We start from the raw sequence: 16700 nt of genomic DNA, 5'->3' as shown, positions 1-16700 counted from the left end.
ACAATAACATCAACTAGAATGCTAAAAAAAAAATTAAAAAAAAAATAATAAAAAAAGTTAAAAAACAAAAACGTAACAGATTCTGAATCAGACAGAATTTCAGGAAAAGAAAGCGAACCTCGAATCACACATATTCGTACATGTAAAAACGTACTTCGTTTTCATCGATGGTGACAGTCATCGGCGCCCCGCGGTCTCTTGGGATTGTAATGGGGCGTCTTTCACACGGACGCACAAACCTTGGTCTCGGGCTTGGTCTCGGGCTTGGTCTCGGGCTTGGACTCGGGCTTGGTCTCGGGCTTGGACTATGTATCGGTATTGGACGAATATCGGTGGGGGTAAACAGTCGACGTCGTCTCTCTGGTCTTACAGGACGACCACCCGCTGAAAATAAAGAATCCAAAAATTAAAATCAATTTTATAAAAATACTATTAAAAATAATTAGTCATGAAAAAAAAATAAAATAAAATACAAGTCAATTTAATAGAAATAATAAAAATTAATTAATCAATAAAAATGAAAAATAATAAAAGAAATAAAATTAAATTAAAAATTAAAAAATTATAATTAATAAAAATAATCAATCAATGAATCATTAAATTAAAAATGAATTAATCATTAAAATTGAAAATAATTTTTAAAATAATCAAAAACTAAAATTAAAAGACAATTTAATAGAAATAATTAAAATGAAAAATAATTATTCAATAAAATAAAATTAATAAAAATAAATAATTAATTGAATTAAAAATAATTTAAAGAAAATACATTTAAAAAGATAATTGATAAAATAATTTATTAGAATAATAAAATGAAAAGAGGAATTTAACATGATTGAATTAAAAATAATTTAAAGAAAATAAATTTAAAAAGATAATTGATAAAATAATTTATTAGAATAATAAAATGAAAAGAGGAATTTAACATGATTGAAATAATAAATAATTTGATAATAAAAAATTCTAACTTACGATTCCGATTGTCAGGTTGTAAACCACCATCTGTAATTCGTGAGATACAGTTTAATATTCAATCCAATCAGCACATTTTAAACAATCAAGACTTACCGCTTGCCAAGGCAAATGGATCTTCTGTCTGGGTTGATGCATCAACCTTTCCCCCTAAAATACATAATTATTGAATCTTCGTAAGAAATATGACTGACTTTTACCAACTATATAAATAATATTTATTCGTTTAATATTCATTCCAATCAGTACAATTAAAACATACAAAACTTACCACGTGTCAAGGCAGATGGAACTTCTGTTTGGGTGGCCTCATCAATCTTTTCCTCTAAAATACACAATTATTAAATCATCGTAAGAAATATGACTGACTTTTACCTACTATATAAATAATATTTATTTAACCACGCTTACCACCAATGGAAGACGTTTGAGCAACAGCAGCGTCTTTGAGTGGTAAAACAGACAGGAGAGCGAATGTTGTCAAAACTGATACAATGCTGCCATCTTGCGTCTTATATGTAACATTACATCCCCTATGCTTGTTAAGAGGAAGGTGCACCATACTTACCGGGTACGAAAAATACGCTGTTGTTACATCCAATGTCTAAGATAAGCAAACAAAGAAAGCGTTTTATTGTTATCAAAATGATTCAACGTCCCCATATTTCCCTAAACATGCGTGAACATATACTTACCGCAAACGGGAATTGGATTGGGTTGAAACACGGCTATGAAAAGCAAAAAAGACAGGAGCGTGCTTGTTATTAAAATTGATACAATGCCGCCCTCGTGTGTCTCATTTACGACAGTGCACCCCCTAGGTCTTTTTTAAAGAGGCGGGGACTGTCATGACGTAGGCGGAACACTTACCGATATCTGGACTCTTAGGAGTGAATGAAATAATACCTGTATCCAGGGGAAAAATATGATAGACTTAATGTTTATTTTATTTTATTATTTTTTTATTTAAACGTAATAACAAAACACTCACCGATTGGGACCCCCAAAACACCTCTTGTTTCTCTCACTGGAGGTTCAGGTGTGTGGAAAAAAACTTGGGCATTTTCGAGGGTAGGTGCGACGTCTTCGTTTCCCTTGTATTCTCCGGCTTCGTTTTCCGCGTTTCCGTTTTTCCCTACTTCCGGTTCCTTCGTCAGATCAATGGTACTGGCCTCAGTCCAACGATTGACATGTTCGAGCAATTCTGATGATTTTAAAAACAATACTTTTTAGAACAAAAATCTTAATGAATAGAGTTGAAGATTATAAAGTACATACCCGTATCCGGGAGTTCGTTTGGATTTACCTCCGCTGCAAAAAAAAACAAGCAAAACTCTTCAATCGATGGTATTTTGCACACTATAAATAAAATAATATAATATAAAATAGGACTTACGAGATTTTGGAGGCGTAATGGCAAAAGAAGTTGATGCCACGGCGTAAGAAGTTGATGAAGTTGATGGCTCGACGTTATAGGCCAATGTCTCTGTAAAAGAATAATTAAATACATTTTAAAGCATGATAATTCTTACCCTAAATGTGATGAATTTAAAAGAATAATGTCAATTACAAAAATAAATAAATTTAAAAAAAAAAAAATGTGCAAACTTACGGTTGTTGTTCCTATAAGGATAGCCAACGAGCTTGTCAACCTTTTTCTCATTGGCTGGAGGTACAGCAGTCCTCTTAGCGGGCCTCTTGCCCCTTATAGTTGCATCTGGAGGAGATGGGATGAATTTAGAAGAATAATGTCAATTTTAAAAAAAAAGAGATGTGTAAACTTACTGTTGTTGAGTCTTAAATAATGTTCATAGGACTTGTCAGCCTCTATCTCATTTTCAGGAAATGAAGAAGACGATGATCTCTCTGTAAAAAGAAATAATAAAAATACATTTTTAAAATAGAGTTGACTCCCCCTTAAATGTGATGAATTAAAAAGAGTAATGTCAATTACACAAAAGATGAGCAGACTTACGGTTGTTGGCTCTACCTGATAAAATAGAATAAGAAGACAATGTTAATACCAGACTTTTTTCCCCCTCCAAATAGAGTCTTACCATCTTCTGGCCTTCTGCAAGTATATCGGATCATTCTCAAAGAATATCAGGAACAACGAACGATGTCAGGAACAACGAGTGATGTCAGGAACAGCGAGTGAATTGTTTCGTCGCGTTGCTGCTTATAAACATTTTTCACGAAAGAGGTGTGTTGAGAAATTTACATGTTTATGACCGGAGAAACGCCCCGTTGTAGTTTTTCAAACACGCCACATGATGGCACTCGTGCTCTACGGTAGAACTCGCCCCCTCAACCGCGACTTCATATTCCCAATTGTTTAAGGCTAAAAACTCGCCAATATAATGTAGAAAAGCGTTTTTTAATATATTAATCTTATACAACATGCATTTATATCAAGCGCTCTCTGTTTCAAATAATGTTTTGAACAATATTCTTGAAATAAGAGTATTTCAACGTTTCAAAGCTATATTTGAGATTAAATATACCCAAATAATATTAATATAAGTATGTTAAGCTTACATCCATCTACTTTTTTATTTTTAAAAAAATCTGAGCAAATATTAAGCTTATATCAATCTACTTTTTTTTTTATTTAAAAAAAAAAATCTGAGTAAAAATTAAGCAATGGCAAATAGTTTCACTTCTTTTCTACTAGATTTGTACTGGTAACCCTGAATTACAAGTATTAACAATGTCACTTTTTATAATGCTTCAAACACAGTACTCTTTTTGTACTCCGTATTTTACAAGTATCATTTTATTGTCTATGTAAAAAAAAAAACTACTATTTTGGTTTTGGTAGGAGCTGTTATAAATGGAACACTCTACCACTAATACGTTTGTCATGAAACTGTGTTGTGTTATTACTTTTAAACACTAAACTAACTTTTTTCAATGCTTATAGCAGCATGAAGAGTAAAACTGCCAACTCAGAGCTTTTTTCCCTCTTTTTTGGTGAGGTTAGGAAAAGGCCGCCTGCTTGAACTCGGTTCCCATCCTTAATCTGTCATTAGTGATGTACGTTGATGTAAACTCTTACTTCCAGGTGTAAACAGGGCTGTTTAAGAAAACTAAGGGATGTATGTGTCCCCTTATCTAAAAACCTATCATAAAAAGTCAACACGTTTGTGGCATCTCTCTGACCCTAACAAGTCCAACAAGGCTCCAACCCAACCAACCAAAGTGTGCTTTCAAATAATGTTTTTTGAACAATATACATTGTTGAAATAATGTTATTTTATTTTTATAATAATATTAAAGTACTCAATTCATATTCCTAACAAGTTTGTTAAGCTTATGTCCATCTACTTTTTATATTTCAAGAAATCTATGTCAGTGACGTGCAACTGTTGTATTCTCCATATTCCATACATCTCAAAGTTACTTATTTTACCCCTTAACATAGAAGACGAAGAGAAAAAAAACAAGTTGTAGAATGCTGTTAGTTTTTAAGCACGAAGAGTTGTCTATATCAACTATAGGGTGACCTTTTTTGAACCCAATGTCCTAGGGGCCGTAGTTATTTTTTTCAGACACTAGATGGCATCCGTACTCCACTTTAAAGTTGAACGGAATGTCATGGGGAAGTTTCACAGGTCATACTCTGATAAGTCCTTAAGAATTAGGAGACCCTTGCGGATGTGTCCCCCGCCGTTTTTATAGAGAGGATGGTAAAAGACAGCCAATTTGGACTCGGTTCCCATCCTTAACCTGTCATTATTGATGTACGTTAATGTAAACTCTTACTTTCAACTGGAAACAGGGATGTTTAAGAAAACAATCTGGGGGCTGTGTGTGTCCCCTTATCTAAAAACCTATCATAAAAAGTCAACACGTTTGTGGCATCTCTCTGACCCTAACAAGTCCAACAAGGCTCCAACCCAACCAAACAAAGTGTGCTTTCAAATAATGTTTTTTGAACAATATACATTGTTGAAATAATGTTATTTTATTTTTATAATAATATTAAAGTACTCAATTCATATTCCTAACAAGTTTGTTAAGCTTATGTCCATCTACTTTTTATATTTCAAGAAATCTATGTCAGTGACGTGCAACTGTTGTATTCTCCATATTCCATACATCTCAAAGTTACTTATTTTACCCCTTAACATAGAAGACGAAGAGAAAAAAAAACAAGTTGTAGAATGCTGTTAGTTTTTAAGCACGAAGAGTTGTCTATATCAACTATAGGGCGACCTTTTTTGAACCCAATGTCCTAGGGGACGTAGTTATATGTTTCAGACTTTAGATGGCGATAGCGTTCCACTTTAAGGTTAGACGGTCTGTCTTGTTTGTGGTATCACATTTCAACCTATAGATGGCTGCCCTGTTGTACTTTGAGAATGGAGGTAGGGGCGGGGCTGTTTCGCTGAGGCTGTTGTAGGTGGGTGTGGGGGAGTGTTTTCATGGAGACTGTGAGGATGGCAGTGTCTGTGGGGGAAATGAAGGCTGTGTGGCTATGTCAGTGGGAGACAGTCATCCTTAACAGGTGCAACTGAAAAAAGACTCTTCAGCAACAAAACGGGGTATGTCACTCACTCTTATTTGAATACTTTTAAGTATAATGAGCATGCTCACTTTGTGAAATAGAATGAATTAAACCCGGTTGAAGTACATAATGTTTTGCCTAAATGTAGATATGAATACCAACCTATAGTTGCAGCAAAAAGCTGACTAGGGCTGAAGTCGATGCTCTGTCTGCAGTAGCTGTGGCGAAATGATCAAGCAAGCTTCATACTTGAAAGATGCTGTACTTTGGAGTAAATGGAATGAAGTTACTTGGATATAAAAACTGGGGTTTCACAAATGCTTGAAAATGAACTCATGCAAGACTTTTTAAAACTTATTATAGAACTACAAACCTGACAGAGGAGACTTCATCCAGAAGGTGAAAGATTCGCCGCAAGTTAAGGTAGGCTTTCCAAAAATGTTCACTTAGCAATGCTACAAAACTAGCCTACACGCAGACCACACCCACCCAAATCCCATGGTTCTTAGGGGTTTTGTTCAGACATGCCTGGACATGCCTGGACACGTTCCCCCTTCTCACCCACACTTTCCCATAACCCCTCCTTGTTTCCCAACAGGTACGGGTCAAAGGGCACATCGCTTTCACCAGACATCCGGACATGCCTGGACACACTTCCCTTCTCACCCACACTTTCCCATAACCCCCCTTGTTTCCCTACAGGTGCAGGTCAAAGGGCAACATCGGGTAATCCCTTAATTGAGGGGGGTGACAGGTGGGGGTCAAAGGTCAACCCATCAATCAAAGGTCAAAAGGTCAACCTGTCAATCAAAGGTCAAAGGTAGGGTCATAAATCATCATAAATCAACACCCACATTCCTGAGTGAAGATAACTGGATTATCCCTCTCTCTTATAGGTGATACTACCAAAAGATGTTGCCATTTTTTCCACACATAAAATCATTACAGTATACAACAGCAGCGCAGGTAATTGAGTTGATCATCCTTGGAGGGTGAGTTCCATACTGGCTCCCCACTTGTGAACTTTACCCTAGTTGCTCCAATGGGTTACAGCAGCACCTTGCATGGCAGCAGCGGCAGCAACAGCGGCCCATTGGTGTACGTATGCTTAACTGAAAGTGACTTCACGTAAAGCGCATTGTAACGCCTATAGGCCTATAGGCAATACTACCAAATTTGTGTAAATGTCACAACTGTAACAGGCAAGGTTTAATCAAATTAAAAACAATTCATAGATCTTGAATAACAAGATTATGTTTTGATTGAGTTAAACACTACACTAAATGGATACGAATGGAGATATATACAAATTACAAAATACTTTTACTTACTGGAAACTTTTGTTACAGTTATGACTGTGATGGCTGTGGAATCCACGAGAATGGCCTATATTAGTTACTTGACTATGTGCGGAAGAGAATGAGAGAGCAACTCAACTACCTGCTGAACAAAGCAGCTGATACATGCAATATCGTCAGTCACTTAGCTGAAGGCAAAATTCATGACATGATGATGAAATCATGTCAACACTGAGTGGCACTGGTGAGTAAGCATAGTCGCCTAAAGACAACTACTCCACAACTACTCTCAGGGTAGCAAAACCACAGCAGGACAGATTGAATAAACAGATTGAAGAGAGTATCTGGAACACTCACAACAGTAACTGCAGTCATACAGACAAGACTGTCCAAAATGAAGAACTGGACAAGATTCAATCCATCATCCGTCAACGGCGCTAAACAAAGTAAAGGCCATTAGAAATGATTGGGAGAATTGGACGTCCATGGACGTCAATGGCGGCACCCTTCATAATTGTCAATGGAATTGGGGACGTTTGGGGGACACGTCGTATCGATATCGAGTCATTTTCTGTTGATTTGGGGGGGGGGGGGGATCCCATTGAAAATGAATGGGAAAAAATTTGGACGTCCATGGACGTCAATGGTATCAACTTACATAGGTGTCAATGGAATCCAAGTACATTGGCATCAATAAAATGAAAAAACATAATTAAATGCCATTTGAAAGGAATGTAAAGTTTGGACGTCCATGGACGTCAATGGCATCACCCTCCATAAGCGTCAATGCAGTTGGGGACATTTGGGGTAAAGGTCCTATTGATATCTGGTGATTTCCTACTGATTTAGGGACATTTTTTATTTTTGCCATTGAAAATGAATGGGAAAAATTTGGACGTCCATGGACGTCAATGGCATCACCCTCCATAAGCATCAATGCTATCAGGGACATTTGGGGTAAAGGTCCTATTGATATCTGGTGATTTCCTACTGATTTAGGGACTTTTTTTTTTTTTTTGCCATTGAAAATGAATGGGAAAAATTTTGGACGTCCATGGCAGCACCCCTTATAAGCGTCAATGCTATCAGGGACATTTGGGGTAAAGGTCCTATTGATATCTGGTGATTTCCTACTGATTTGGGGACTTTTTTTTTTTTTTTGCCATTGAAAATGAATGGGAAAAAATTTGGACGTCCATGGACGTCAATGGTAGCACCCCCTATAAGCGTCAATGGAGTCGGCGACGTTTGGGGGACACGTCCTATTGATAATTGGTCATTTTCTGTTGATTTGGGGAAATTTTGTTTTTTCCCCATTGAAAATGAATGGGAATCATTTTGGACGTCCATGGCCGTCAATGGAATCGATATCCATATAGTCAATTGAATCCAAGTACATTGGCATCAACAGATTCAACATTCATGGCCGTCAATGGAATCAATGCAATGTAAATTCCATTGGAAATCCAATTGGAAGTGAATTGGAAATTCTCCTTTTAGAAATGAATGGGAGAGTTTTGGGCAAATTACTGGGGAACCGTAAATTTTTGCCAAATTCTGTATAGACCCTACCCACGTGACGTCACAACTCCGCTCTCCTGACTGGTGCCGCCCACTTGTCCGTCAACACATCGTGTTGACCTGTTACGGCTACGTACATTCCTCCTATTTACGGCATGTTTTTCTGCTCGTTAACATTAATAATCAAAATGATGAAGGCGTGTGTGGCGGTCGGTTGCAATAACAGAGAAGATAGACGGAGAGACCTGAAGTTCTACCGGATTCCGAGAGACACGGAGAGGAGAGAGCGAGATGGGCTGCTGCAATTCGACGAGAAAACTGGGCTCCAAACGATTACCACAGATTATGTAGTAGTCATTTTATATCTGGTAAGATGCATTTAATATATATTTAGAGGGTTTTGGACTGACAACCACAATTAAGATCATTGCTAGGCTAATCGCCGACAACATACACGTATGTATGTAGTGAGAGTGCTATCGCTAATCCATATAAACATTAAAAGCCCCAGCTCCATTGACAAATGACATGAAATACATTAGACTTGACAGTGGATGTTAGCAAGAACAAAAGATTTTGAATTGAAAATTTCGTAACTCACCTTCCGAGCACAAGATTCCTGCCGAATTTTCGTGTACGAGGACCTGTTTCACCCAACCAGCGACGTAGCATTTATAAGCCTCCAAGCTCTTAAAGTTTTTCAAACTTTCGTGAGAATAGGCTGATTTTGTGTGGACAAGATAGTTGTAAATATCAGGGTCAGGCAGAGACGGCGAAGGCAGCCGGTCAAAAATCATCGATTTAGGCATCAAATATGGATCTGGCGACTGTATAGAACGAAGCTTTTCCACATAACGCCTTTTATGCAACACATCCAGTGAGTTTACGGCATCAGAAAGCACCGGGTCTTCCATGAAATGCATTTTAAATTCCTCGATCAACTGAAACCAATGCTAATACAGAGACAAAATGACGGACAAGTGGGCGGAACCATACAGCGAGCACGTGGTTTTGTGACGTCGGTGGGTAGGGTATATACAACTTTATGCCCCTCACCGTCCCGGAATTTTTGATGCCCAAATTATTCAATTTGGTCAAAAATTGTAGGACATGTAGCGTTTTGAAACTTTTTTTTTTTTCCGGAAATTTACCTTTTACGGGCGAACGGAAAATTTCTCGGGGTCGTTTGAAAAAGACCCTGCGTCGCGCGAAAATTCCGGTCGTGCCGATACTTGAACGATGGCGATCGGTGCTACGGTTCGGGCTGCGCGCCGCGCCGAAAAAACGCGGAGAATAAGATGAATTATAATAAATACAATAAAGTTGCAGAACAGCATTACCTTGGCTTTCCCTTTGGGAAAGACCCAGGTAATAATAAGGCGAATAAAGTTGCAGAGCAACACTACCTTGGCTTTCCCTTTTGGGAAAGACCCAGGTAACTAGAAACTGCAATTTCGGGAGAAATTACACCTGGGTCTTTCCTCAGTGGAGATGCAGATCTTTGCCCCACTCAGGTCTATCAATAGAATGGACAATAATGCCAGTCAATGGCATTAAACAAAGTAAACGCCATTAGAAATGATTGGGAGAATTGGACGTCCATGTCCGTCAATGGCAGCACCCTCCATAAGCGTCAATGCAATCGGGGACATTTGGGGCAAACATCCTATTTATATCTGGTCATTTCCGGTTGATTTGGGGATATTGTGTTTTTTGCCATTGGAAATGAATGGGAAGTTTGGACGTCAGTGGCAGCATAGCCCCATCCAGGTTGCTTTGTGGACATTTTATGAGGTCATTTGGTAGCATTTGGGGGGCGTGGCCTCCATTTGATCGTTTTACCCAAAACCAGTGCAGGGTAGAAGTACTCTTCATTGGGGCACACCTCTTCGTTTTCCAATTCATCTATATATAATTTTTTCAATTTCTTTTTCATGATTTTTTAATTGATTGACTTGATTCAAAGCTAAATAGCTGTGAGGTCAATTGACCTTTTTGTTCATTATCAGTGTATATTTTTAGTACTGTCCTTGCGGTTTGTGGATTTTTTTTTTTTTTCCATTAAGACAGCTACACATTTTCCATCTGTTTCTGTAAATCCTAGCACAAATTGAATATAATCTGTCAATATACTTTACACAATTATAGAAAATGCGTGCTTGATTTTATTTAATTTTAATAGTGTTTTTATTAGTCAGGCAGCCATCATTCTTTTTTTTCAATTGAGAAAAATACAAATACATTGAAATTGATAGGAGGTTTGGAACCCGCTATGCCTCATTTCACAGACAAACGCCTTTGTTATTCTGGAAGTAACAGATAGCAATTCGTTTTCCAATTCATCTACATATAATTTTTTCAAATTTTTCATCTTTTAACTGATTGACTGGATTCAAACTTAAATAGCTGTAGGGTCATTTGACCTTTTTGTTCATTATCAGTGTATATTCGTTGTACTGTTTCGGTTTCTGGATTTTTCTTTTTTTTTACGCCGTCTGTAACTGCGGTAAAACGTGAAAGGGAAAACACAACATCAGCTCATTTGGGGAAATTTGGGGGGCATTGCCTGCTCACTTCCAAAAGATTTAGGGACATATAGTTTTAAATATGCAAGATTAACGAACTTAACTTGTATCGACACAAAATCAAAGTTACTGGATTGGTAGGTATTGCAATCATGTTTCATACCATGGTAAAACAGAATGGATGTTAAGGGATTCCCTCAGTTTGATTGTAAGTGATGATTATATGGCAAAGTTGCTGTCGTTTTTAATGTAAAACCAGTTCACATTTAAAGCAACTGTAGTCGCTGTCGAAGAGTTGATGTTAATTTTTCACACATAAAAACATTACAGTATCCAAGAAGGGTCATTCTTGGATGGCGAGCCCCTACGTGTACACCTTACTGTTTGTCCATGGGACAGACTTCACCGTTGTTGCTCCAGTGGATGGAGGAGTACCTTGCATGGCAGCGGCAGCTCAATAACTCCAAAACTTAGTTTAATGGCAAATTCAGAGAAAGTGTATGGTGCATACTGCCACTTACAGTACTTGACAAGAGTGTGCAGAACTTATCTGAAATCACGTTGTTCTCACAGTTGTATGTGGCTTATCGGTTGCACAAAAGGCTCGGAATTGAAACTAACAAAATAATTTAAGATTAAACCTGTAACGCAGGCCACAATTTGAAAAGTTGTGCCGTAAAAGTAGTTAGGTGCTGTAAAATGTAGCAAATTTAATGTACCGCTTTATATTGGTACTCATGAAAAGTACAGATACATAAAATATGTACTTACAGTAATGAAATACTTTTAATTTGTTACATTCCACCATTGGAAATCAACAGGAGTAAAATAAATAAAGCAAAAATGTCTTTTGTAATTTGTTTTTATTATGTTCCTATTTTTAGTCTTGTTCTATTTTGACAATTGCTGATGTGAATGTTGATTTAGTTACAATCACTGGAATTCCCTCATTAGGGACCTCTGTTTCACCCTCCCCAAACTCCTGTTCCCAAATCGCTTCGGTTAGAAGGAGGACAGTCGCAGCAATGCTCACGGCCTCCACTCCGGTATTCAGCTTTTGATATCCGATGATTACGTGCTTTTCTTTTATCGTTGTGGACTCCTGCAAAATAGAAATATACGTAAATTGTGGCATAAATTTTACAGAACAGCCCGAAAGTTGAATAAACAATGATCCCTTGCTACTTTGCGGCTCAACTTTCACGCCCTCAGTGCATCGAGTTCTAAAAACATATTTATGTACTCTTTATCTACATATGTACACTTACACACACACATATCACATGAGAGAGAATGAATGTACAGTCCGTATTTAATTTATTCAATTGTTTTATTTACACACTTCAAATTATGTATTTATGTGGTATTGATAACATATGCATTTATATAGTTTTATATACACTTAATGATGTGATAAACTGAAGAAAAAGTATGTTTAAAATGGAGCAGTGACACTACTTTGCCGTTTTTCACTTTGCATGGCGGGTTCTGGTCACCATTAACAGCGATAAGTGAGGGATCGCCGTTTGCATTTAGGAAATAAGCAAGATAACCACTTCAATTAGAATTGTGCTTTTTGAAAAAAAATCAGATGTTGATCTCTTAAGCAAAAAAAAAACCTGTAAACTTGGATATTTACATTTGTTACTGCTAATGATTCAAAGTTTAGTTTTTAGATTTCATTATTGATACAATTGTTGTATTTTTTTTTTTTTTAATTTAACAAGACTTTCATTCAAAATACCACCCAAAAGGCTATCCCTTATTTACACAAGTTTTATTGTTTCTAATTTTTTAAAACAAAGGTATTCAGTGTTTTTTTAAGTCTTTTTGTACCAAAAATGAACTGAACAGAGAATTTCAGTTAACTGAACTGAAATTACAATAACCATAACGTTACATCCCAAATACATATAGACCCCCCGCCCCACAGATACAATTAAATTGTTAATTTACTCACTTGAATTTTGGTGTGCCTTGTAGACTGGAAGACGTAGCCGAAGACATTTTTTTTTACCCAGAAGGTGTGTGAAATAATATTCTTTTTTTTCTAATGAAGTGTTGGCCACGTCCCCCCACAGCATCATGTTTATCCTCTGTCCATCCTGAAATGGATTAAAGAAAATATTACCTATGCACTTTGAGAGAATTCTGTAGTGTTGATAGGTAGCACTTACTTCTTCCACGAATATGGTCCTCATCGGGACCTGGCGGCCCCCCCGCTTCCGCCGAAGTCTTGTCGGATGCATCTGTATGTCACAAACAGGTTAATTGATGAAGATGATTAGTTATTTAGGTTAATTGCTGCTAAGGATACAATTATATATTTGGTAGTTGATAAACAATTTTCTAAAATTAAATAAATTGTATACTTGCTACCATTTAATTAGTCCAGAGCCCAATTCATTTGAAGTACCACCCAAAAAGGTCACTAATGTATCGACAGACGTTGCATGGCTTGCATAATTGTTTGGTGAAAAAAATCACAACCACAAGGTTATGCTGCCAATGAAAATGAATGGGAAATTTGGACGTATATGGCCGTCAGTGGCATGGATGTGTGCCAGCTCACACAATTGAAATCGACTTGATGTCTATAATCGTCAATGGCAGTCAAAGGGTTAAGTGCTACAAACAAAATAATCTACTGAATGTGTCAAAATACATATGCAGAAACCCTAATAGTGAAACAAACCCAGCAGAAAAATGGATTCTATTTTTTTTTTCCTTCTGATAACCATTTTATGTAGCTATCTTGTTGGATAGGTTTGTTCTTTGTTTGTTGTTGGGTTTTTTTTGTTTGTTTAAGGGAAAATGTTTTGGATGTGCCATTTTTTCCTTCCTTAATACATCTCGGTTGTATTGGATCGTAAGATCTTTAAAATCGGGTGATTGGTACTTGAATTGCATTCAAAATATGTGATCAAAACGTCCCTAATGTGTGAATGTGTGCACATGCATACAATTGAGCATGTTTAAAATACTTACAAAACTAACGGTCCCTGATATCGGAAGGACGCTGCCGATGGGGTGGACTGTAGCAGCCTCCTTTATGGTCACAGCGGTGGCCGTGGGATAGAGAAGGCTCCTGGCCTTCTCTTTTATGTCATCAGGGACAGTGACCTGTGTAGGTAAAACAAGTGAAAGCAAAGTTTGACAAATGTAAATACCAGTTATTCAGAGCAATTGTTAGGAGATGCGTATCTAACGTCTTGTAAGCGTTATAAGTGTAATTATCTGTCGTTCAGTTCTGTCTACAGTAGAGTTCAGTATGAATGACATGCTTGAGTGTATTTTAATAAGGAAATAGATATGTTGTGCTGAAGATGAATGAAACAGGTTATGGTTTGGCTAGGGATTGTCTGCGGGAACTAGTGAATTTGGTACAAAATGTGGACCCAAGTGCAGGGGACCAATAGGCAAAAACAGGAGAACTGGTGGAAATTAAAATTCATTTAACAAACTTGTTCACTTAAACAAAGTACTTTCAGCAAACAAAAAAATTAGAGTGAAAGTAACAAATCGAAATGCACAATAAAAAGTAGGGCAGGGAAACAAAACACGATGGGCCACTTGGAAATATGACACACATGGATAACAACTTGATGAGGACTATGCTATAACACAAGGCTTAAATCAACACGAGGTGACAAGACAATAACTCGTGGGTGACATAAAGGGCTGCGGACTGGTCAACAAGCAAGGAGCAGGTAGCAACAGATGAACACTATTCGAAATAACAATTCAGAATCACAAGGATGAAACACACTAGGCTAGAGCAAAATCATAGAAGAGTCAAACACATGAACTCAAATCCTATCAGGTTTCCATATGCATGTGACCTGTCTTTACAATTATTAAGAATTGCAGACATGCGCAAATAAATTAAAGTTCATTGTCAGTGTTGTTATTACTCAAGTTATGGACATCAAGAAGTTAACCAAATTAAAACTTGATATCTGAAAAGGGATGTGGAGATGTTGGAATTGATTTGTTTAAAAATATCTTGAAATATGACACTAGTTAGAATGAAATGATATACAGTATCAACTTTGATTACAGGTATTGTAACATTGTCCCATTATGCAAAAAAAAACCTAACTTACCTTAGGTCCTTTGAAAATCTTTGTCACTGGCTTTGTGTGGAGGAAGGAGGAGTTGTTGGCGTCAGCTCCACAATTGAGGAAGATATAACTTCCTCCTTCCTCCACACAATCAACCAGTGTTTCACTCAGGTCCATCCTGAATGTGTCTGAGCCATCAGAGATTGCCACAGTCACATTCAGGATGGACCTGGTCATTTGAGCCCCACCGTTAGGGGTGATGGCCCACTCCACTCCCTTCATTTTTTGGAGTATCTCCACTACATTTCCTCTGAGGATGCTCATTCTGAAAGATAAAGAAAAAACAACAACATCATTTTATTGTATTACCAATTACAAATGATGAATAACGATTGTGAATACTTAATAAGTTGGAACGATGTAAGGTTTGGTCTGTTATTGTTCAAGACTATTCATACAGTGTAGAGTGACTCTGAAATCTACTCTTGGTGAACATGCCCATTAAAAATAAACCTTCATTTTCAATTTCGGCAAGGGAGTGGCTGGCGTACCTATTTCATTAGCTATTTGTGGCACTTGCGTGTTGAGAAGGCTCGGAAAGACGGACGCTCTCTTTTGTATACATTTGAATGGGGGGAACGCTCCGATTGTGGCGCATGCGCGTTCGGAATGCGAAAAGCCCGCCATTCCCTCTTTTGTATACATTTGAACGTGGGAAAAGCGCTCCGCCGTATTTGAATTTGGATCAAAATTTCAAACGGTTTCCATATGAAAAAGGACTACGTTTGCAGATTAAACAATATGGCATTGTTAGATGTGTCCTGTATATTTCATTATTGCACACTGAGAAGGCACGTGAAGTCCACCGCTGCCTTACTCATGTTGGAAGTGGGACCGGCTCCAACATGTATGAATTTTATCCGAGATTTTAAACGTTTTGATATGAAAAAGAACGAAGTTTTACACAGTAAATGATAGAGCCTAGTTAGAAGTGTCGAATGCGCTTAAGTTCTTGTATTGTTGTTGTTTTTTTTTACATTTTCGGGAGCTACAAATAATCAGGTTCAATCACTGGAATAACTGTAATCTAATAACTGTCATCTATGTCGAACAAAACTAAATCCACCGAGAGGTAATGTTCGTGTTCGCAAAAGAATCCATGCAGCAAGCCTTTTTTCCGCCGAAATAATGCACACGATATAGCTCCAAAATAGTTACAACTGTTCAAGATGTGGCATTTTGTTGGTTGAAAACTGGTTTGCATATTAGCATACTGTAACTATTTTACAAAATATGTCTTAGATTACAGTGTAAAAATGCTGCGAGTGATAAGACGCATTTCCTACCTTGCTCGTGTCCACATACGAAAGTAAGAAAAGCAGGTGCAGAGGCTAGTATTTGGCCGTGGGAAACTTCGACTGTTTCAATTTAGAAAAACCATGGGGGGGAGGGATGGAAAATTAATCAATAGTATGCAAAGCATACTAATTTACAGTTAGTTACAATCACGTTAACAGTTATTTTGCACGAAGATTTGTTTAAATGAACAATGATCATGAACTTGAACTGAATATTTGGTTGGATATTTTCTTGCATTTTACCAAATGTCTAAGACAATCTATGATGGTTTGACCCACAGAGCAACCATCTCAAAACTCTTTCACGTCTAAGTTTTCCAGAAAAAAGAAAAATGTTTTCCTTTAATGTCAAGTAATATATGAATAACTTTGTTATGTAAAAGAAAAAAAGTTTACTTATAAATTTTGACGTAGGTACAACATACAATATGCATCCAAATGTGGACGATTAC

This window comes from Corythoichthys intestinalis, unplaced genomic scaffold (assembly GCF_030265065.1).
Source record: "Corythoichthys intestinalis isolate RoL2023-P3 unplaced genomic scaffold, ASM3026506v1 HiC_scaffold_33, whole genome shotgun sequence".
In the NCBI taxonomy this organism is placed as follows: Eukaryota; Metazoa; Chordata; class Actinopteri; order Syngnathiformes; family Syngnathidae; genus Corythoichthys; species Corythoichthys intestinalis.
Note: the sequence above shows the minus strand (reverse complement) of the source record.